General features: G+C 34.2%; 1 protein-coding gene across 7 annotated transcripts in view; it reads left to right on the top strand.

The window, feature by feature from the left end:
• Positions 1–25,578, top strand: part of CDH18 (cadherin 18) — a 494,422-nt gene that overhangs the window by 192,156 nt on the left and 276,688 nt on the right. For 6 of the 7 annotated variants that reach the window (XM_071453812.1, XM_071453784.1, XM_071453774.1 and 3 more), the window contains one exon: positions 9,799–9,884. The gene's annotated coding sequence lies outside the window, so the exon portion shown is untranslated. Of the gene's footprint in view, positions 1–9,691; positions 9,885–25,578 lie in introns of those variants that run through there. The other variant, XM_071453823.1, reaches the window with a different exon arrangement.

Consider the following 25,578-nt stretch of genomic DNA (forward strand, 5'->3'; position numbering starts at 1 on the left):
TAATTTAAAATATGCTGTGAGACCTCCTGTGAGCTCAGAAATTATCTTCTAAGTCATGGCTTAAAAAAAGTGTTTTCTTCCTTTATCTTGGGATGTTTCTTTCTATGCAATGAACATTATCAGACTTCAAGCAGTGTGAAGGTAAGAAGAGCTTTTGCCTCTATATATCCAAGGGAAATTATATGCTATAAGTCTTGATTGTTTGACAGGAATATAAGCCCATACCAGTTTTTGCTTTCATTACCATTATCTGAAGAAAATTTATGGTGCTGATATGGTGAACCTAAAGCTGCTCCTTTGCTTTCTATTTTGTTGTGTTTCTGCATAATACAATTATATTCCACTTTCTTGTGTATTTGACTTTTAGTAAGTCTGGTTTTCTGTTCATGCTAGATATTTAGTTGTATCCTTTTGGTACTGTAAATTAAAATGTCACTGCAGACAGAAGTCTTAGACTGAACTGGGAGTAAGCAAATCTTGAATTTTAACAACAGAGTATATTTGTTTGTGCATTTGAGAAAATGTAATTTTCTGTATGTAAGCTTCACTGAATTTGATCAAATTTTGTTTTGGGAAGCTGTTCAATGTTCTGATAATAGCACTATTGAATGTTTTTACTTTGATCTGATTTTGTTATAAAGGACTTAAGGTATGTAAAAATGATGGTGGTTATCTGTACATGTGTGAGTGAAATTAGATTTAAATTAGTAAAATCTGTTTTCTTTTTTCTCTTTTCCATCTCATTAAGGGAAGAATTTTTTTAAATGAATTGAGATCACTAGTTGAGTTATACTGAATGTTTGAGAACACTTTCCATTTACAATGAGCTGGAAACAAAATTGTTCAAAATCACTTGGGGTTTTGTACATTGAAAGGTTAATTGGTAAGACACAGCTATGATCTATTTCAGCCAGAGATTTAGATAACTAATTTAGTATGGCTTCCTTGTAAATTAGATGTAAAGCTTTAGTAAGTGAAGGGTCACATTTTCCAATGGAATTCTAATGTGATCTCTAAATGCTGTTTTTCAGTTTATATATGAGTAAGTACTAGTGAAAATGACCTTGTTCTAGTAAATTTTGTCATCGTTACAGACACCAGAACCCTGGTGTCTATGCCCACATTATGCTTCTAGTTTTTCACTTCCAGGGCATGTTTGCATAGACCATGAGGAGTTGTTTTTGATAGTATGGACTTCAATGGTTAATTGCTTTTCTAAGCAAAGTGTTTAAGTGAAAATTGGATATTTCATTAAGGTCTTGAAATCATATCAAATGATGAACAAAGCATAATACAGATGTATTTAAATCTGTAGGTGGCATTTTACATTCAATGTTGAGAATTAATGTGTAAACAGTAAAATGCTACTAAGCACTAAAAATTTAAGCAGATGTTTGCTTAGAAGGAAAAACATTGTAACAGTCATGTTTAATTTCTATCTTCATAGAGTAATAGAATCATTAGGAGAATCAAATGCACCTCTGAGTATCATATCTACATATCCCTGAGTATCATATCTACACATCTCTTAAATATCTCCAGGGACGGTGACTCAACAATTCATTTGCAATTACTGCCTTCACCTTTCAATTCCTTTCTCCTTTGCACACCTCTGAATATAAATTTGAGTTTATGCATAGAAACAAAATAGAAAAATCAATGCTGCTGTCCTCCCCACAGTGGTGGCAGAGAGAGAATTCTGGCAGGAATCTGTTCTCCTTTCACTAAATAACTGAATTGCTCTTTAGTCAAGGAAGATTTTCTGATGCTACACTGGTTCCAAATAAGTGAGATCATATATTAATACAATATGAAGAGAAATAATTATATCAAAAATTTGAGAAAAAGCAAGGCTATGTTCTTGACAAGAAAAGATCTGGGTTCTAAAAATTTAGCTGAAAAGAACACCTTAGTGTTGTAGCACTTCTCTAATTTCTGTGAATCAATATGTACGGCTGTAGAGCCTTAAACTCAATACATTAAAATTAATACTTTTAATACTTTCAGGATCTAATTTCTACTCAAAATGCTTTTATTTTATTGGTCCACTTGACTTCCACACAGCTTTTCTCTTGAACTGCTCTACACATGATTTTCAAGAACCTCTTATGCTCACATATCCATTTCAGTGATACAGTTGCATTTATATCCATCAACATTTTGTCCCTGATCTCATATAGTAAAACTTAATTGGTGAAATGGTAGAGTTAATTTCCATATTTTATGAGTATTTCTATGCATCTTTAGAGAAGTAGACATAGGAGAAAAAATTTTCAAGAATGCTTTTTCAGAAGTGAATACAAAGATTAGATATCGTAAAACAAGAGTACTCCTTTGCTTCATTTGTTTTTCTTAATGATGAGAAGCCTGCTAAATGTTCAATGATTGATTAGAAGTTCTAAGTAAAAATTCTGAATGCCTCATTCCTTTTCAGTAAAGAAATAAAATTAATGTCAGTATTCCGTTGTAGATGCTTCCATACCCACACAGATGTTAATGCCTTATGGATATCAAATGATAGACAGGTAGGATTTTCCCTATTAAATGCATGTCCTTAATTATAAAATCTAAATAACATGTTATTAATAGAAAGGAAGTTTATATTTATAACATAAATATTATATTGTCAATTATATAATAGCTATAATATTTTTAATAATTTCTATTTAATAAAATTTTCTAAAATAAGAGGGAAATTTAAAAAAAATACATCATAGGTTATTTAACTTGCAGCAAGAGAGGAACTTTCATCAGGAAAGATAAGTATAAAATAAGCTTATGTTTTATAGTTAGTAATGCTCTGTGGAACTAGCATTGTAAGAACTAACTGTAAATGTGTTCTTAGATCAAAAGAAGTGATTAGTTCATTGTATTCAGCATTGGTGCAGTCTCCCCTTGAGTAATGCGTGCAGTTCTGGGCCCCACAATTTAGGAAATTTTCGAAGGGCCTTGAATGTATTCAGAAGAATGCACAAAATCTGGTGAAAGGGATGGAAGAAAGGAACTGCTGAGAACTTTGGACTTGTCCAGTTTGGAGAAAAGAAGGCTGAGTGGCTCTTTCCAGCTTCCTGAGGTGGGAAATAGAAGAAGGAAGTGCTGATCTCTTCTCCCTGGGACTCATGGGAAGGTCAGGGTAGGTTTGCTCTGGACATTGGGAAACATTTCTTTACTTAGGTGGTGGTCAACCACAGGAACAGGCTTCGTAGAAAAGTGGTTGATACCCCAAGACTGTCAGTGTTGAAGAAATGTTTGGGCAATGCCCTTGTTAATATGCTTTAACATTTGGCCAGCTATAAAGTGGTCAGGTAGTTGGGCTTGATCATTGCTGGTCCCTTCCAACTCAAATACTCTATACTGTGTTTTGTTGTTTTTTTTTTTTTTTTCTAAATTTGTGTTCATTAGTTCTTTTATTGTCAAGCAGATTAGTAAAATAAAGTTTAAAATCTGGCAAGTTTTTATCTTAGGTATGTTTAGATGTTTCATTATAGTGGGAATTAAACTGAACATACCTGCTGAAAAGTGGCAAGCAAAGCTCAGAACTCACTGCTCAGGATCTCAGGTACCTGCCACCTCATTGTGCATTTGAGTGTAAAAAAGTGTTCATTAGGTTGGCTGAAAATATGCATCTAGAGTGAAAATTGAAATATTCTTGAAGTCCTTCTAACAGCATCAAATTACTCTTTGCTATAAGTGGAAACAAATGGAAAGAATCTGTTGCACCTCCCTGAACTTTGGAAAATGAAGGATTTTAAGTTGCTTCACACTCATTTGTGTCTAATTCAGCTCTGTGTTTAGTGAAAAGCAAATTATAAGGGAAAATAAGAGAAGGAAAATTATGCTGATAGCAGTAAAAATATAGGTATGAAGAACCTTTATCCTCATTTTCACAGGGAACATTTTCATATGAACTGTGCTTTCTCTGGCATTAATAAAAGAATTTAAGAGTTCAACTAGAAATCTATCTATTTAACAGATGTAAAGGAAAAATAATGTCAGAAACTAAGAAAAACCCCATATACATAGTCAACCATTGCATATTTCACATCACTTCAGCTTAAAATCCTTTACAGATCTGTGAGGGTACTGTTTTGAACATAGGCTATAGTTCAGGAGATTATCCTGTAAATGCATTTAGATTGATAAAGTGTGCAAACTATCTCTGTCATTGTCTTGGTTAGCACATGTTACTGATCAAGAGTTATTCGAAGGGATTTTCATTCTTTTTTTATTATTATTTTGCCTTTAATGACATCAAACTGTTTTTTTAAGATATTTGCCCTTTTTTTGGTTAGTTTCGTTTTGTTTTGTTATATAGACATCTAAGTGATGTCAATGCCATCATGTAAACATAGTTCTTCTGTGTTGGTGCTTAAGGTCTTCTTCTCTTTCCTTTGCCAGGTGATAATAAACCAAATATTTGGCAGCAAAATTATTTAGCTTCTTGCCTCAAGAAAGTGAATTTTCTTGTGATTTTAATTGTACCTTGAATTGTTTGAGAAGAAGTAATTGATTATTGATTTTAGTTTATAGATAAGCAATAGCTGAAGACTTTAGTTATTGTCTCTGTTATTTCTAAGTTTGCTTTTTTCTGTAGGTAAAGATATGCCAAGATATTTATGACTTTTGATCTCTTTAGGAGCACCAAGATAAAAATGAGATTTTAAAGCTGTCTTTCCTAGTTTTTGTTGGTTTGAGGATATCCTTTTCATCTGTGTACTGCAATGCTACACATTCACAGTGGTTAAACAAACTGAGCTTTAAAGAAAGGGTGGATGACACTACTAGCTAGTAAGATCTCACAATCTGGACAATAAAAGAAATAGTAAATTTACTCCCATAGTCTGATTAACATTGTTACCTTCTGGCTGTTTTGTTTGGAGGGGTTTTTTTTGCTTTGTAGACATAAATTCATTGTGAGTTTAATCAGTCTGTTTTTACTCATAGTGTTTTTTCTAACTTAGAAGCCATAACTTGACATTTCACATGATTCAAGACATTGGAGAATTTGTAAAGGAAAGTACTTCATTTTTCTTTTTACTGAAACCAATAAATGATGTTTTCCAAGAACATAGTACCACAATGATGCTTGAAATTATGTTTCTGTACTTCATAACACAACTGACCCAGTTCTGTATTTTTGTTGGTTTTTTCTTTTTTTTTCCTTTTTTTTTTTTTAATCATTTCACTTAGTATGTGTATTTGGCAGAAATTTCCCTTAGGGGAACTCCGGATGTCACTAAAATTCAAGTTTTCTAAATGTTAGGGTACAAATTGATCAGTAATTCTTTATTTTAACCTTGCACACAATTGTGCACTACAGCAATAAAATGACTGGAGAAAGGAAACCAAAAGGTTTTGTAAGGGTAAAACCTTTCTGACAATAAATATGGATCTTCAAATGTCAAGAGTGACTAGATTAAATCCATGGGTTTCTTAAAATCTAATATCATTAATAATTACTTTATATTTATCTTTAAATGTTTGGCTAATACAGATGCATGTAGTACTGAAGTTGTATCTCTGAAAGCACAGCAGGTACAAAATATCAGCTTTTAAAATTTTGACCGAATGCAGTGATTTGACACTGGCCAAATGCCAGGCACTCATGAAAGCTAGTCACTCACCCTCCACTTCCACAGCTGGACAGAGGAGAAAAAAAAGTTTCATGAAGCGTTCATGAAGGACTAGAAGCAAACACTTCAAGGGTAAAACAGTGTAATAGTTGCCTCCTCAAGCCAGGTCTCATAAGCTCTTGGAGGTCTATAACACACCCAAGATAGCTCAGCTACCCTTGGAGGCATAAAAATCAGCAGGATGGCTTCTGTTGCAGTGTTGGAAACAAAAGGGTTTAATAAAAGGCAAAGTAACAAACAGAGAAAAACTGAGCTAGGTGCAAGAGGTTCTTGCTCCTGGTAACACCTCACAAAAGCAATTAGTTTCTTTGTTCTCTTCTTTTTCTAGTAAATTGCCCAGGTGAGACTTTTTGGCTCCTGTCCAATTAGTTATCCTTAAGTTTGAGGTGAAGACCCTATGGGATGTCGTCTCACCTAATTGAGGAGGGAAACTTCTGGGCTTCTTTCCTTTTTGAGGGGACAAAGGATAGTTTTATCACTCTGTCAACAGAGGGCACATTTCCTATAAAACAGGCTTAACTTAAAGGTACAAAGTGAATTACTAACAGAATCAGAGGATGAAAATGAGAAGTGAAATAAAAACCCATGTTTTTTCCCCAAACCTTCCCTCCTTCCTGCCAGGGAGACAGCGCGTGGGGGTTTTGGTCAGTTCATCGCCTGAGGTTTTCTTTCACTGCCCAGGAAGAGGAGTCCGTCCCCTGTGAGACCGTGGTGTCCCTCCCATGGGAGATGGTTCTTCTTCTCCCACATGGTTCCAACCTCATGAGCAGCAGTACTGCCAAAATTGCTGCAACGTGAGTCCCTCCTACAGACACAGAGTCTTCCCAAAGCTGCTATGGTGTGGGTCACTCTTCTACAGAGTGCAGTCCTCCAAGGATGTGCTGCTCCAGGCTGGAAGCAGGGCCCCCTCTCTCCACTGGGTCTCCCACTGGATCACAGCCTCCTCCAGACATCCACCCACTCTGGCATGGACAACTCCCCCACGGGCTGTGGGTGGATCTCTGCATCCCCCATGGATCCCCAGGGGCTGCAGGGGCACAGCTGCTTCACCATGGTCTCACCACAGCCTGCAGAGGAATCTCAGCTCTGGTGCCTGGAACACCTCCACCCTCTCATTCTTCACTGACCTTGGTGTCTCCATGTGGTTTCCCTCACATATTCTCACCTCCTCCTCCTCTTCTCTGACTAGTAGAACAAAAACTGTATGCACTTCGGTTTGATTTTCTTCTTAAATATGTAATCACAGAGGCATTACAAACATCAAATCTCAGCAAACACCATAAAACATATAAATCTGATGAAAATGCTCCAACTACTGTAACAATACAAAGATAGAAGGATTTTTATGAGACTAGAAACTGCTTTAAAATACATGCTCTTGTTCCATGAAACAACTCTTTTGAATCCTTTTAGTATTTAAAAAATAAAGATATAAGTATGAAGAAATCTGCTTTGTTGACATTTTTCACCTAAATATTGATTAAAAGCAATATTCAGGCAATATTCGTCCTTCAAGCAAGCATTATTTTTCCCACTGTCCCTCCATTATCTTGTTTTCAATGTATCATAGAAATGTTCTAGCACTCAGATGAAAATAGACTTTGATTGAAGAGACATCAGTTAATCTTGAAAGTTGCAAAATTCAAAAATTGTCATCAAAGGAGGAATAAGAAAAAATGTATGAGACTCCACTATATTACCACTGAAAAAGTAATACAAAAACCCTCAAGTCATGGCCACTCTGACAAAAAATAGTTATAAATCAAGATTTGCTTTAATGGTAACAGTGTGATTATTTAATTTTGAAAACTATAAGTACATAGTTCCTAGCCCTTAGAGAATCTTGAATTACAGCATAATATACACTATTTCTATTATTGTGAATGCTGGATACCTTGTTTTACCTTCTGTATCATGCACTGGCTTTCATGCATTCAAATGAATGTGTGACTACATATTTTGTTCTTAAGAAATACTGAAGTAAAAGACTTTGAAGCAGCTATTGACAGAAAATAGTTTCCTGACTTCTTTCTGCCTAACTTCATTGCTGGCTTGTGGGTACAAAAGAAAGCCTTATTAACCCTTTTTAGTTGTTTTTCATTTCTGTCTTGGCTTTTGTTTTATCTTTTATTACTTTCATTTAAATACTTTCTTCATTCGTTTCTTCCACATATACCACAGTCAACCTCCACAGCTGAGTTCACTTAGATTTGTTATATACACATTTCCTTCAAGCAAGCCGTGTTCTGTGTTGTTTTTATTTAACATAACTTGTTTGTATTAGTACAGATAAATGAAATCATTTGAAGAAAGGAGTAACTCTCAGGATGATCAAGATAAGAGCAGTATTTTAAAGTGAAACTGAGAAGTTCAATACAAATTAAGCTAAAAATGCAAATGGCAATTTTATTTTATTAATGTCTGTTGTTTTCTTTTAACTTAGTAATAAAGCAATCACAAACTGTTTTCTTCTTAATGAAAAATTTATTTTGTAATGGTATTGATGTTTTTTCTTAGGACTACGATAACCCATGATTTCTATTTCTGACTTAAATATATCAAAAATACCTTAAAATTGGTAATTTTTTTCTGAGAATACTTAAAACATTCTAACAATGACAATGACTTCAGTAGTTTGATTTCTCTTGATAGTGTCTGCTGCTTCTTTGCTGCTTATATACTCCATGTGCATTTCTAAAAATGTGTAATGAGTATTAAGATGCACCTAGTGGCTACGCTTCCTGAATTTTACATGGCTCTTGAAATAAAGTAAAAACATAACAACCCTGCTTGTTATTTGAGTTTTTTATAATTCTCCTCAGTAAATCAGAAATTATAATTGTGTGCAGGAGTGGGAAGTGTGACAGTTAAATAGCTGCTCTTGCTATGTTTTGCATAGAATCATAGATTGTTAAAGGGTTGGGAGGCGCCTTAAAGATCATCAAGTCCCAATAACTCCCACTACACCAGGCTGCTCCAGGCCTTGTCCAACCTGACTTTGAATGTTGCCAGTGTTGGGATATCCACAACCTCCCTGGGCAACATGTTCCAGTGTCTCACCAGCCTCACAGTAAAAAATTTCTTCCTAATATCTAATCTAAATTTCACCTCTTTCATTTTGTACCTATTACCCCTTATCCCATCACTACAGTTCCTGATGAAGAGTCCCTCTCCAGCTTCACTGGAAGGGAAGATATTGGAATGTTGCTATGAGGTTTCCACATAATTTTCTGTTCTCCAGGCTGAACAGCCCCAGCTTTCTCATCCTAGCATCATAGAGGAGGTTCTCCAGTCCTCTTGGTGGCCCTCCTCTAGACTGGATCCAACAGTTGCATGTCCTTCCTAATATGGGAACACCAGAACTGTACACATGGTGTCCCAAGAAATGTCCCAAGAGCAGAGTAGGGGGTTAGAATCACCTGCTTCGGTCCACTGGCAACACTCCCTTTGATGCAGTCAAAGATTCCATTGAGTTTGTGGGCTGTAAGCACAAATCTGACTGCCACTTTTTTTTCAGAATAATGGATAATGGCTTAGCAGCTTTGTCTGCCAGCTCCCTCAGGACCTGAAAATTAATCTCATTGTATCCCATGGACTTGTGAACATTGAGGTCCCTTGGTCTTGAATCTGATCCTCTTCTACAGTGGGTTTAGGATTTTCATTCTCCCAGTCAGTCCCTGCATTTACCGTTCTTGACATGGGTGGAGCGGCAAGAGCACTTGCAGTTGAAGATACATAAAGAACATATCTTTATGATACTGTTCTTTCTCTAGAATCTAAATGAGTACATTTTTTTTAGCCTCTTGAATGTTTGTGGTAAACGATGTCGACACATTTTATTTTAGGAATTTGTGAAATCATAGTTACATACACATCTGTTGAAAATCTGCTAAGGATTGCCTGATATGAGTATTTTTATATAGTGGCCTATTTATGAGCTTCCTTGCTGATTGCATTTTAAAAGAATGTCTCCCTGCACAGATGACATTCAGTTTTCTAATTTGCTTTTAAAAAGGTAATCCTTTTTAGAGATTTATTTGCTTAAGATAATGAGGTAGGATTACAGCAGAATTAACTGCAATGCTATTAAGTGTTGTTTTTTTTTTCCTTGGGTCTAGCCTTATGCTTTCAGTTTGAAAATAAGCTGAGATTTTTTTTTTTCTAGGCTACAAAACAAATTCAAGGCAAGAAGACAAAAAGGCAGCTGAGGTAGTAATTCTCCTGAAGAATTAAGACACTGGTGTCTTTGAGGTATGTTTATTTTGGAAAAGTTGCTAATTATTTATTAATCTTGACTCTATGTATGAGAATAATGGTGCTTTTGAACATTAGTGACTATTTCACATCTTCCAATGTAGTTCATTTGAAAGGAAACTCCAAAATACATAAATATATATATATATATATAGTTTTTTTTAATAAGTATGGGAAATTAGTTGTAAATGTGCTTCTGTTTTACCTGACACTATCTTTCTGTCATGAAAATTAGATATACCTACCTGCAAAGTTAAAAATCTAGAAGCTTTCTATGTTCTTTCTGACTTAACAATTGCTGCTTTCTTTATGTGCCATAGGTACTGAGAAAAATTTCCAAATAAGAATGTTTAGGAAAAAGTTGTAAAAATGTTATATGCAAAACATATTACTCTGTTTTAAATAGCTACAATAAACATTTCCATCAGTTAGATGTTAAAGAGATTGTAGAGAAAGAAATTATGAGTAACTCCATAAGGGAGGCAATAGAAAGTCATCCGTAAGTGGACAGATTAATGGAAGATAAACTGAAGAAATTCATCACTGCCTTTTCACAAGTTTAAAAATAGCCTATTTAACACTGTTTTTCAGTTGCAAAATGTTTGAACTCAGTAAATTGGATTCCAATTTTGTAAATGTACCAGCAAAGCTTGCAGGGAACTAAGGAAATGGAGCTGATGCTAATTTCATTTTAGGTTTAGTTATCACTTAGCATGTTCAGGAGCTTAAACAGAGAAAATTGCAGTCTTCATACATTCAGAAAGTACTAGGGCCTGGAAAGCATTACTTCTATTACATTTGGGAAATATTCTTTTGTAGTTTATTTTTTTGGACTGCCTTCCATCCCTAGTTTTCTCTTTCATTCAATATATTACATTTCAAAGGATTTTTTTTTTTTGACCAAGAGAGGTATTTTCTCATAACAGTAAAACCACAATTCCTCTAACTTTTGTTACTTCAATCCTCATCTGAAGCTTCTTTGTTTTGCAGGAGATATATTTCACCAGCATAGACTCTTGTCTCTTCTACATTCCCACCAGATATGTGTAATTTTGTTCACATTCGACCTCTTAGAAGGAGCATGTAGAAGTTTGGCTAGTGAGACAAACATCTCATGGTTGTTAAGTTCTGCAAGCCTATAGTGTGATGCACAGATTTTGTACAAAAATAATTTTCTACTAAAGAAAACCCAAAAGAAAACCCAAAAAAACAAACACGAACTCAGTTTCCTCTTCCCTCAAAGACAATATTTATTTCAGCTCCCTTTAAAACCACATGCCTGCTGGAATGTTGACCTCTAGGATTATTTTCTTTTTCTTTGCTTTAGATGTTTAGATGTTCAATAACAGGTTTGAAGCCTTTGGAATTGAGAAGTTGAATTCTGTACACTATCTTTCTGTAACATCATTCACAGTGAATAGATTCCGTTTTTTTTGCCTCCTAGCATTTGTAACCACAAATACCTCACTTTTATTGTCAGGTTTTTTTCCTGGAGAAACAATATTTGAAGTACAGTAATATACGGCAGGAGGGAAATCAGCAAATATTCACGTATTTTACCCTACTATTCTTTTATCTCTCAGCACACCTAAATTGTGTATCGGAGAAAGAAATTTAAAACTGTTGTTAAAATTTGATGAGACTCTACACATGTGCCAGTGACATCTAAGAAAAGTGTTTTTTAATAAATGAAAAATCTCCTTGGCCTTTTCCTGACTCCCATTGAGATACATACTTGTTCCTCAGGGCACAATTTGTCTTGCAGATAGTATTTGATTTGTAGTCTAAGGATAGAAGCTCATCATATCTGTGTTAAATACTTGTAGCTTTCAGAAGCATGGTAAGGCAATATTTTTGTATTGAGTCATGAGGAAAAATGTGTAAAAAAAAATTGATCTCACTTCACTAGGTCTGTCTGAAACAAGATACCAAGAAAAATATTTAATAATTTTTAATCAGTCTACTTTAGCTTCAGATCTATTTGTGATATTTATGTTTTTGTCTAGTCTGATCCCTGAGTGTTCCCATGCATACAGTGTTTGTTATCATATGTTTGTTAAGCCTTTATAGAATCTTCACTTTCTCTCAGTTATAGAGAAATAATTGTAAAACAACAGACAAAAAATAGTACAGTATGAGCGAAAACAAAAGAAGCAAATCATGTCTGCCCTTTCTCATTCCATCTGCCAGATTATTTAATCTTACTCAGTTTAGTATTTCTGTCATTTTAGATATTATGTGATGGACAGGTTACCATCTGATTTCAAATGGATTTTGAGTGGATTATTTAATCTGCAGTTCAATATTTCTGACTCTTTATAGAAGCGTAAACATTATCCTCAGTGGCAGAGAAGTCTCTGACTTTCCCATGTGAGAGTCTTTCTGTGTATAATATTCAGAATAAAGGAGAGGTAGTTTTAGTAGCAAACAATTGGTGTACATATGTGTGTGTGTATATATATATATATATATATATATATATATATATATATATAAGTATATATATAAAATCTTTCTCTGAGACACCATGTTAGAGTTTAAAAAATGAGTTTATGGTTATCTGAAGCTATAATTTCAAATCTTCTCCTGGTGATACAGGCATTGAACAAGAAGACAAGAAGTGTAAGGAACTGCTAACAAAGTTCATACTGGACCTTTTGAAAGTGTCAGCCTTACTGATTTAATAAACCTTAATGATCTCAGTAAATAGAAACTTGCAAATGCCACAGAGGCTCTCTACCAGGCGACTGATATTTCTGTTTGTAGCTTATACATATCAGTTATGTTGCTCCATGCCTAATAGTCCAACTTAGATTTGTCTTTTCCAAACCCAGATATCTAATTTTACTTCTCTGATTTAGAACGAAGTTACCTGATCTTCCCATTGCTCTTATGCATATGTTGCCTTTTTATATGGTTATAAACACATGTACAATTTTGCTAAAGTACTGAATGCCTACTGTATTCTTTTGATATATTTACCTTTCAAAATTACTACATGAAAGTAGTTTATACATGGAGCAGCCTATATTTTCATGTTTGTTTAAAAGCCTGACTTGATAAATGCAAACAAAAGTTTCAGAGCTACCTTGTGACAGATGTGTAATTATGATGGGGCTAAAGGAACTCAGCCTTCTTGCAGGTGTTGCTAGATGTTTGCCTTCCTTTTCAAGATATAAATGAAGAAATTAATTGCCTAGAGTAATGTACTTTGCGTCAACCTTGGATTTTAGCTTACTGCAAGACTGATTGGTATATTACTTCCCAGAAAATTCATAAATATTGCAAAATGTTTTGAGTCTTTTGTGAAATGCAGTTGAAAAATATTTTAAATGAGAAGTTTACTGAAGTGTACAAAAAACTGCCAACCTCAATTTTGACTATATGAGCTTTTCAAGGTTTTCCACTCTGAAAGTAATTTAAAAACTGAAATTGTGTTACAAAAAAATTTCTGTCTCTCTTCAAAATCTTCTTTTTGGCTTCAAAATCAGTATAAATTGATCCATATTATTCTCAGGTTTAAAAGGACTTGATTTCACTTGAGATAATAATGTAAAAGGCAGAGGAATTATTAAAAAATTTTCACGGTGTATGTCTTGAGAAAAGAAAAAATATTTTGAGACCATTTCATATTGCTTATGTGCGTCAGAAAATATTATTAATTTGGTTGTGTAACAACCACAATATGCAAGTGTTCTTGAAAAATCATTAAAATAGTAGATATTCAGCCATCTCATCCAAATATGTGAGAAGGATTTCAAGGCAAATTTCTAAACACTAGATCACAACTTAGTGAAAAGTCAGTCATTACTATGACTGGTCTGAACAAGAAGCTGGATTATTTGGAACCTGTCTGCAGTTTTCTTTTTTGCAACCATTCTTGTTTAAAAGTAGAAAAGCTAGGTATTTTGTGAAATCAGTCACAGCTCAAAGTTGCCTGTGTGCTCCCTTTTGGAGTCATAAAGAAAATCATTATATACTCATCAGATAGCTTTCCTCTGTAAATGTAGTGCCAGGTATTTCCACTCTAGGACTAAAGAAGCAGAAGTGCAGGTGAGAATTGCGCGTGAAGTGTTAACAGCAGGAGGAATCAGGAAGAAGGGGAAGAATTAATTGTATTATTTCTTCAGTTAATGTAAGTAGCATATGATTCCCACCTGAAATGGCCAGGATGTCAACCTGCCTATGTAGAAGAGGTGTATCTTCCAGCAGAGGCAGAGGGCTGCAGCTCCACCACACTGCCAAGGGCAGCCAGTGGTGATCCAGGGTCCCATCCTGGCCCTTGGTAATGGCTTTGGCTGGGCTCTGCTGCAGAAGCTGTACCCTTGGGAGCAGCTTGAGACTGAAAGGCAGGCTTGTTTCTCACCTGCAAAGTGTGCACTGGGTGTGATCTGATCTGATCTGCAGGGGTCAGTTTGTATACAGGAGTTTGATTCTAATTGGCTACCACTGCCACATGCTGATCTGCTGTCTGTGCTTTCACAGTCTTTGGTTTAAAGAATTTATTTAAAATCTATTTTTTTATTAATTTAATTTATTTAAAATTTATTTAAACAAATCCAAAAAGACACAGACATTCAGATTTCTATTACCAGTTTTTTCTTGACCTATATAACTCAAAGTGTTTATTGGTTTTCAGCTGCTCCAGGGAAATTGCAGGGAGAGAAAAAACTGCAGATATGGGATTTTTTTCTTTCAGAATATATAAGAGCTGCTTAGCAAGTGCCACTAACAGCACTTGAATTCTAGTATATACAAAACCACAAACATCCATTTTACCCAAAATTTTTATTACTTCTGCGTTCTAGTTTTATGGATTTACTAGCAATATGATTTTTTCCCAGCAAATAATTGCTTGTGGTTTTTGATGCTTTCTTCTTACAGTTATGGTTGGGGTTTCTTACACTGTTTTCTTACCAAACAGCTAAATAGTGTGGTATAACTCTATCAAAATCTGAAATTCTTTTAGAAAGAATGTCTCTTCTGATGGAAAGAGTAGTTTGTCCTTCTCTTACAGTGAAGCGAATTTAATTCTTAAAGACATTCAAGTTCAAACAAAACTGTTTAAATTAAGTTGTAAGGTTGCCTGAAAAGAAATATGGACTAGCTTTATTTTTTTCTAATACTCTAAAATCACAGTGCCCAGATTTGGCCCATGCTCTGGGGAATTTTTTCTATTTATTTTTAATGGATCAATTTTGAATGCTGAAGCTGATCAGTCCCTGCTCTTGAGATTATGTTCCAGCCATCTATAGATAGCACACAATTAACTTGAGGCAAAAGAGGGAAAACCAGAAAGGAAATATATGCTAGACACAGAGCATCTCTTTATGTTCTGTATTCTATGTCAGTTTTAATGGGTCTGTAATTAGGTCACAGGACTGATTGATATCAGAACTTAGCTTCCTAGGTTACATCACCCTCAGCTTCATTACTTAATGGAGATTAAGATGTTGACACATAGAAAATTCTGCTTCCTGGACTGGGAAAAGAAACTAATTAAACAAGCTGTAGACTTGACACTGTCTGAATTATTTACCAATATACCCACATAAATATATCTCCAACTGGAGACTAATAGGAAGGAAGAACACAGAGCACATAAGGAAACAGATATGCTTGCAGTCCATGTGTCTAATTTAAAGAAACTATTTTAGAACTAGTCTGGAACAAGACTCATTGTGAGTAAAATGATGGTGCATTTAAAATTTTTAGGCAGAAAAACTAAGTCTAAATACTGACAAGATACTTTGAGATTAAGCAAGAAGAGAGATGTTATGGTCAAAAGGACAGAGATCTTGGCATGATCCAAAGAGCATGTGATTCAAAGACATCGACAGAAAGAAATAATGAGATAAGTTCCTTATATATCTATACATAGAAAGCTCAAAAATCCAGCAAAGGACACAGCTTAGAATGGTCCTTTATTTAAAAATATCTACTGTGATTTAAACTGAACATACAAGGCTACCTCTGTGTAACACTGCAAAACACAGCAAGAACCTTTCACTCATCCTTATAAAATCTATTATGATTGAGGTGCTGTATGTTGCAGCTGAAAGAGATTGATGCAATCATTAATGATTTTTATTATTTTGTTGCTAGGGAGTCTCTTCCTTTTTTTTTTTATTTCCTTTTACTTTTTGGAGACAGTAATTACTCAAAATTGATTTAAATTTAAATGATGAAACATTTAAAACATGACTTTTGAGATTTAAGGAATTTTGTTGTTAAGAATGAAAAAACAAGGAAGTATATTTTTCTTAGCATTATGTCTTAAGATATATTTGTGTTTGAGAGAGACCGCTGAGTGATATAAGATTACCTTTACTCTTGAGAGGACTACAAGGAGAAAGGTTAAACAAGGCTGTAAGAACTCATACCCGATCATAGCACCAGGCTGCAGCATGAAAATAAATACCTGGGTGTGAGAATAGAATAAAGATTTGTAAAATTTTTTGGTGATACTTATGAATGAGATTAATCCCAGAGATTTATATTACAATTGTGAGTAAGAACTTAGTTCATGTGTGCCACGTATAAAAATTTGCTTATCCTTTTGATATCCTGCAAGAGTCCTCAGACATACATATGCAAGAAGTAAAAATTGACTGTTATATATATATACACACACATATATATAAATACACACATACATACACATATATATATATATTTGCTTTCAAATAAATTAGGAAACACTGTGTAAATAACATTTTGATGCTGTTCCATACATAGAGGTTTTCATCTCCTATTTGCCATTTGTAAGTTCTTAGTATCATAAAATGCACTGACAAATTAATGCCTGTGTAAGTTTTGAAGTTCTTTCTGTTGAGAGGTCTTAGTGTCATGTTTGATGACATGTAAAAAATAGTAGGGATACCCTATGAAATTCTGCTACAGTATTGCTCCTGACAAAAAGAAAATCAAATACACTGATTTAGAAGCACTAAGAATAGGCTTAATCCAAGTCTAAAAGCTCTAATCCAAAATTATACAGAAGCTGTAATGAGCAAGATGAATGGCTTACTGGCACCGGATCTGACAGGGGAAGAAGGAGAAATTAGATACAATGCATGTCTCAAAGTTTTGGGGTTTCTTTTAATACCTGCATCCATTTGATTTTTAAGGCTAGAATGATTGGAATATTTTTTTTTCCTAAGTGCCTTCTTTTGTGCTCAACTCTAATGTAAGACTGAATTCTTTGTTAGTTTGTGGCTCAGTTTTAGAGCTGAATTAATCAAATCTCGTGAGCTGCCATTTTCATCAAGTAGAGGGAGAGAAAGAAGAAATTAATTTAGGTAAACACCCATGCTTCAAAAAATAGTCTCTTCTAAAATTGCTTGTGTTTCTTTGCAACTTGTGTCTCTAGAAATGAGTTATAATTTAAAAAGGAAAACTACTGTATGCTAACAACCCTTCAAAGATCATCTTAATAGTCATTAGCCAGGGGTTTTATCTCATTTTCTTCCAGAGTTAAAATTGTGAGCAAAAATTGAGGGGTGAGTGAAAACACAGCTGCTGTCCAAAATTTCCAGCCATACAGTGTTTTGAATGGAAAAAAGAGAGATAAGCTTGATACTTCATGCAGTTTAATGAGATGAATATAAATATTTGGACATTTCTATTTTATGCTGTGAAGACATATTCACATGAGAGCTAGATAAGTCTATGTCATCATTAGTTCTGTTCCTGTGGCTTTTAGAAGTATGTAGGATCACCTTAACAAAAATAAAAAAAACCCCAACCAACTAACCAACAACAGCAAAAAAAAAAAAATCTAAGAACAAAACCACCTCACCACCTTCAAAAACAAAACAAAACAAATGAAAAAAAGAAATTTCCATGGTTTTCCTCAATTTTTTAAAACATGTGGACAGGAGATTTCTCACTCTCCTTTCTCACCTTCCTCCACTCCTGAAGCACATGTGTCAGCTAAGAGAAAATCATTGGTCTTTGAAAATTACCAATAAATTTCTGCTGGTCATCTACTGCAAGCTTTTATTTGTCTACTTAAAACCTTTTATTCAGGACAACTTGTACCAACATTTCAGAAATAAATTAAGCAGTTACTTTTAGGTTCGCTGCAGTCTCATATAGGTGGGTCTTTGTCTGTATAGGCTTGTTATTTTTAAACCCACTTTCTATAGCAGTGCCTAAAGTTTTGTTAAAGGGATCCCAATGACTTTTCATCACTAACTTTGGCTGGTATCAGTACAGCTCTCCAAAGAGCAAGTCCCAGGAGAGTTTTATTTTCTTAGAAATCTTTAGCTTTTCTAGACTATCCTTGACTGGCAGACTGCTTTGCAATGGTTGTGACAAGTTCTTCATGCTGGTTTTGTTTTCTTTTTTTTTTTACTTGTAAGGGTTTATCTTGAAATAGTTATGTGACTCCTCAGGACTTGTTTCTATTGAGTTTCTGCTATAGGTTAATCCATTTCTCCTTGATGCAATGAAGAATTTTAAGTTGAAAAAATTACATGCCAACTTTTCACTGAATATTTTAGTAATTTTTCTAATTGAATTAAACCAGTGATCTATTCATAAACAGTTTGGTTTACATTTTGTGCACATAGTTGCAGTAACAAGCTTTTTATTTTCATTAATATCAAACTTTTTCAGAATATATGGAGGATTTTAGTTCTTCATGATTTAGATCCCAAAATTCCTCATGGTGTCTGAATTAAGAGGCTTTGTGCATCCCTGCAATGTGCTATATTACACTAGTGAAATAATTATTGATACCTGGAAAATAGAACAGAACTGCATAGATTTTAGCCCCTCTTAGTCCCACTGAATTCAACTGGACCTCATGTTTCAATATACACAAATAAGTGGATACACAAAAGTAACTTTTTCAAAAGCAGGCTTATACATCATCCAAATTTGAAAAGAAATGCATTATACATGAAGGGTTTAATAATTGATAGATATGAATAATCCCTGGTAAAAAAATTTATACTGAACATTGGCAGTGGATATGATCCTTTAGTGTAAATTGCTAAGTTTCTGAATTGCCAAGTTTCACAATACATAATTATTCTCAGGATCTTTCCTAATGTGATGCAATTTTTTTTTTACACTGAATGTTTGCAGTAAATTAAAAAAATAAAATTAATGCAATTTATTAATGACTAAAGCAGATGTGTTTTATTTATTGTCCAAGGTGATTCATATATCATCTTACAATTGTAACCATTGTGGGACAAAGGTTGAGTGACTATTTTTGGGGAGACTGACTAATCTTAATTTTAAAAGGTAATAAAGGAGTAAGTTTCTAAAATAAAAAGTACTGATAATAGCAACGCTTTGCTAGAAGTTTGAAAAATAGACAGACAGGAATTGAGAAAGAGAAGGTCACTGGTGCAGATGAGGGTAGAATGTAAACATTTTCAGACAAGCACCCACTCAAGGCTCTGTATGCACGTGACTTTGCTGTTGAAATATACCTAAATTCTTTCTGCAATCAAGCTAGCTTATATTTTTAATAATATATAATTGACAGAGGACTGAACGTTGTAGCTAAAGCATGTAAAGGGGGGAAAACCCATCCATCCCAGAAATCTTTCACTAATATATTAATTCCTGTTTCCAACTAACATTGAACTAACTCTTTTAAAGTGACAATATATTATAGGTAAGTTTCCTTCCAGTGAGTGATGGTTGAGAAGAGAGAGTCATTTATAACTCCATTGGTTTTTGTTGGGTGTTTTTTTTTTTTTTTGTTTTGTTTTTTTTTTTTTTTTTTCCTTTAGTTTGAGAACATGTGGTTTGGTAATATTCTAGGCATGACACAAAGTCCTTCCTAGTCCCATTTCCCCAAAAATTGCAGAATGGTATTTCATTTAGAAAGGATCAGAATTTGAAGGAAACATGTTGCCATATGTTTTTCTATATTAAATTGGAAGTGTGTGGAATGTTATGTGTATAAATAGCTTCTACTTGAGAAATACAACAGATATATTGTACTGAAACCTTTTTGTTAGTGTTTGTGTATTTCAGGAAGTTTTTCTTTAAAAGGTCATTTGGTTTAGAATTTGACAGTGAGTATGATGTTTCACTGAATGAGATTTGACCTTTTTTTTTTGTAACAAGTCGGGGTGTCTGATTTGGTCTTTGCTTTTTTTTTTGTTTGTGGCTTTTTGTTTTTTGTTTTGTTTTGTTTTGTTTTGTTTGAAGACTGGAATGCCTATAAATTGCAATCAGAACATGATACAGAGCTAAATAAATATCTTAAAGAAGATAAAATAAATCAAATAATGAAAACCCTGGTATTGAGCAGCATTGTTTCATTCTGCCTTTTCTGGGGTACATTGAATTTCTTAAATTCTGTCTTTTGCTATATTTACTGCTAAGGCAAGTAAAAGAGGAAATGCATGTGTACTAAGGACAGCCTCTGAAGGTTAAATCAACTTAGTGAAATCACATCTTAAAAATTCTGTGTTATTCTCTTGATGGAGAGTTTTCTAATTAGCATATAAAGTCCAGGCTTCCATTTCATGGATCAAATTAAAATTATCCTTCCACAAGGTCTTCCTCAGGTGATCTGAAAATTCTCTGATGTGATACTTCTCAATTGCCTCTATAATTTACACTTTGTTACATTACATGATCAATGATCTATGGAACAAGAAGTAACTTGGTCATAGCTGCATAGTCTGCCAAATCCTCACAGTCTAATTGTGTTTCTTCTTGATAGAGTGACTCTAGCAGTTACAGAGGAAGAAGGTTTAAGCTTTGAACACTTATTATTCATCTTTGACATCTATGGTTTTCAAGTGGTGTTAAGGTTAAATGAGAGTTCATTTATCCTCTATTTCAATTAGTAAGTGTTCTCATAATTAAATGCAGATCCATGTAATTTAGTGATAGAAAGAGGAATTCATTAAGGTTCCTGAGTAAGAAAAAGTGTTAACAGAACTGCAAAGGTTATAGGAATTTGGCCTCTGCTTAAGGTAAATTAAGCACAAACCACATTCCTGTAACATGAATCAGATTGCTTTAACTGTAACTGACAAGAAAATTCAAAATTCATTTTCATCATCTGTGCACACCAATAGCAAAAGAAAGATTTAATAAATCAATACAGTTTATATGACTTTCATGCATTTTGTTAAGTATTTTCTTTTATTTGGTATAACAGTTAATATTATTTCAAACACTTATGAAACTGTCATGGACTTTGATTCAAATTTTATTTTTTGAAGGAAAATTCTAAAAGTGAACTAAATTTAAAGATAATTGCTCAGTATTTCAGGAAAAACTGGTGGCCTTTTATTACTTCTAGTGCCAAATTTTGCATTTCATCCAAACTGTCACTTTCAAAAAGTTTTAAAAATCAAAGGGCCAGTAAGCTTTGCCCTCAACTTCAGTAGACATGAAATTCAACAAAAGTGTTAGTAATATTTGGGTAATATAATGATATTATAATAAGGAAACATGGAAGTTCTGTTTTCTTCCATAAAATTAAAAATATTTTTATTTTTGTTTATATATTTACTTAGATGCATCTCTGCATGAGAGAAACATGTTTTTCACCTAACCCCTGAAAGTATTTTCTTACTATTCCCATAGCATTTTTGTCATTAAGGCATTCAAACACATATTGACAAGAATTAATTCCTAAAATATCTGATGTAAGTGAAAAAGTATGTTGAAAATCTGTAATAGAATTCCTCTTGGAGTGCTATAAACTTTCTTAGTTCAATAATCCCAGTTTAAATCTAGGATACTTTTTTTATGCTCTTCATACATCTCAATTATCTATCAATTCAATTACTGTTTTTCCTTGGTCATTTTCACATTGGTTCAAAAAAAACCCCAAAAAACCCCATTGAGTTAAAATTTTATTTCTGCTCTTGATTTTTCAAATTTCTGCCAGAAAATGGAAAATATTCCAAATCAACAAGATATTTTCCTTTGCAGCATTCCACACTCTCCTGTGTTGCTTGGTCCATAAGGTACCTTCCATTTTGGATCTGTTAATCTCATTAGCATGGTCTTTATACTTTTTTTTTTTCACATTGTTAATGAGGAATTTAATTAAAACATGACCTAGCACTCATCCCAGCAGCACTCAACAGACACATCCTTTTGACACGATACATTGCTGTTTTCACAGATCCACCTTTCTTTGAGCCATAGCCTTCGTAACAAACCTTAGTAACTCGGGTTCAAAACAATGACATTTGACTTTTTGTATTAAGAAGAAAAAGAAGAATAAAGGCAATTATTAACTGACGAGCACTTTTCATATTTCTCAAAGAATTTTGTCACCAGGTCTAAATGTAAAGCTCTTCAATCTGAAGGACATTATGTGGTAGCAGTATTGGAAGATTTGTGCAGAAGTGCTAAAGTATTTTTTCACTAGTTTGACCAGGTCCTTTGGTAATGTAACTGAACTGGCTAATGTTAACCTACTGCTTCAGGCGTTGTTATTATGCAAGGAATTTCCTCCCTATAATTTTTTTTATATTTGCTGGTTCCCAAATCTCTTGAGATATTTGGATTTCTATAAAGAATAGATAGGATAAGGAGGAGAAAATAGTGTAGTAGAAAGTGTAGAGCTGGATTACCTAAGTCAGGTTTTTCTGGGGCTATGTCTACTCAGGTCCTGAATATCTCCAAGGATATTGATATTTTCAGAATCTGTAACAGTGTTTAATAACCTCCATAGTGAAAAATTTTGTTATTTCTTAGATTTAAATATATTTTATTGCAATTTAATTTGTGCCCATTATCTGCTGGCCTGTCACTGGGCACCACAGAGATGAGCAGGCTTCTTCACTGCCCTCTTCACCAGTATTTAAGTGCATTGACCCCTTGGGACTCCATTCAGCTACTGATATGTGTTGTTCAGGGCACCCTTGATTGTCCACCTCGACAAAGGGGAGGAAGATACCAAGAACCCCAAGGTCCAGTGTGTGATTGTGCCCCTGTTGGTAGCTGCTGTAGGACACACTGCGTAGTTCAAATGGTGATAAAGCCTGTGTTTTCAAAATTTAACTAATCCTGAAATACTGGTATGAAAGATTCCATTAAATATTCAGAAATTTAGTTCATAAAATTGATCAGTGTGCTTATACTCTGATTATTACACCTAAACATATATGTATAGTAAAGGATGAGTTACATCAGAACATGTCTGAGGAGTTTATTTTTTAATCTTCTGGAGAAGCCGTCTTCATCATATTTGGTGGATCTTGTATTCTGTTACATAGTGAGAGACTTCAGGGAATTTTAAAATTGACTTTCAGGGATTCTAATGAATGGGTGACCTGTTTTATCATGTCTCATTAAAGCTCTACCTACTATGTGTTTCCAGTGACAGCCTCAATTGTCTTAAGCATGAGTGATATAAATAGGGATGATTTTAGGCATTTATATTCGGATAACAGACTGTTAACAAACACTAATTTGAATAAAAGATGTAACATTCAGGACTCCTGAAATGATAAATTGTCATTAACTACTGAGGCACACTGCAGAAATAGGAGACACAAAGCTAAATACCAAGAAATACTTCCCCAAAGCAGGGGTTGCTATAGTGTGTAAGATAATTGAAGCCCTTTTACTTGGAAAGTAGAACAGTTGGACCGATAATTTGTTTTATGGCACATTTGAAGCTCTTCAATATGTTTTTAGAACTTGAATTTTATGGTATATTAAAAGCCTATATTATTAACATTATCCACTAAAATACACAGGAAAAAAATCCTATGTGAAGATGATAAAGTGAGATGAACAAGACATTGGAACCTTTACAAAAATGGGAATGATAACACTGCATGAATCCCATTTTAGAGGTGCACTTGAACATCAGCTAGAGCTCCAATTTGCTTTCCTTTAGTGAATAAAATTGTATAATAGGAGAGTAGTTTAAATACATCACTGGGAAGAACATTTAGCTCTTTACATCTTTTGTTACAGTCTATAGTTTGGAGCTTCCAGTCTCTTTTATTCTAATGTAAAATTTGAATCACTTCCCCCCCCCCCCCCCCCTTAATACCTTGCTTAAGGTTTTGTCGTTCACATTTCTGTCTTTCCATTAAAAAAATACCTTTTGAGAAGATACTCCTCTGGTACTGTTCTTCAAGAAATGTGTTGTGATGAGTGATGAGGCTAGAATTAAGTTTGAATTCTCTGCTTGTAGAGAAACAAATTTCATGAGATTAGAGAAACTGGACCAGTTTCATAATTGCACAAGATATAGATTAGGCAGTGAGAGTAGAAATTCTTTGGGTTTAGTTCAGTTATATTTATATGAGACAAAAAAAAAATTGTGTTCACAAATGTATTTAGAGATGCTATGGTTTCTCCCTCTTCATCCTGTTTCTAAAATAAGTAGGTCATTATCTTAATTCTAAGATCTAAACAGCAATTTCCTTATGAAATACAAAATTAATGATAGTAACTATGATATACTGTTTCTATATATATTCAGTGACATAACACACAAGTCTGGGTTGAAGATATTTCAAGTCAACAGCAATGCTGGTCTTAGTGTTTATGTTTTCTATTTCCTGTGCCATGAATATTTTAAATATTTAATTGCCTAGAGTTTTATTTCTTTTTTTTTTCCAGATGTTCTTCCAATAATCAGCATATTTGTCCTAATTGTATGTGTTTGTTATGAGAACTAATTTGATCTCAAGTATTTCACTTATGTGTGTAGTGCTGTGCAATCTTAGCACATGATATGTAGTGAATGGTAGATGAGGAGATTGGAAATACGGGCTCAGTTATGTTTATCATCTGCAGTGTCTAAGCTTTATTGCATCTCATTAGAATCTCCTTAAAATGCCAGATCAAACGCACCATAGCAATGGCTGATAATTGTGTTATCAAAACACAGATAAAAAGAGAAAATTAGGTTGACATACATATTCTTCAGCATTTTGAAAGATATTTATGTGGAAAACTCGCTAATAGATATAGGAGGAGTTTGACATTATCGTAAACTCAGTGTTGTCCTCTTCACCAAAATGTAGTGGACTACTTGAGGTGAGTGCTCTTTAGGAAGGCTGTGAAGGTCCAGTCGTGTCCCTGCACCAGCAAAGCACTGCAAGTGCTACCAGTCTTTCCCTCTTGCACTCTAGAAATCACAATGATTGATCATTCTTCAAGTGGGGCTTCCCGGTATTTAGGTGTCATGTTCACTTGGCTTTCACACACTTAGTCTTCATTGACAAGTAACATAGTGAGAACAGACAGCTTATTACATATTTTACTTTGATAAAAAAATGTTTATACTGGTTTATACTGGAGTTGTGACAACAATTTGATCATTATTCCTGAGGGAAAATATTAAATGAAAGAGCACAAAATCTGAGGGCTGAACTTTCATTCGAACCAGAATATCTCTATTTGGTTTCTTAGAATTTTGTTTTCTTGGAATGTATGTTTGTTTGTTTGTTTATTTTGGGTACTTCTGTAGGTGAATTATTACTGTCCTGTACAATTTTTCCCAACTCAAGCAGAGTTCTTAGGAACCATTTCTGAGAACAGAACTACCTAATACTGGTCCCTCTCTGCTCTGCTCTGCTCTGCTCTGCACTGGAGCAGCCTCCCATTGAGTTCTGTGCGCAGTTTTGGGTGCCACAATACAAAATGACATTAAGCTGCTAAGGAGCTTCCAAAGGAGGGCAGTGAGGATAGTGAAGAGCTTGCAGGGGAAGATGTACAAGGAGTG

The sequence above is a fragment of the Agelaius tricolor genome, unplaced genomic scaffold (genome assembly GCF_023055355.1).
Source record: "Agelaius tricolor isolate 1412-34295 unplaced genomic scaffold, bAgeTri1.0.p SCAF_2, whole genome shotgun sequence".
NCBI classification, from domain to species: Eukaryota; Metazoa; Chordata; class Aves; order Passeriformes; family Icteridae; genus Agelaius; species Agelaius tricolor.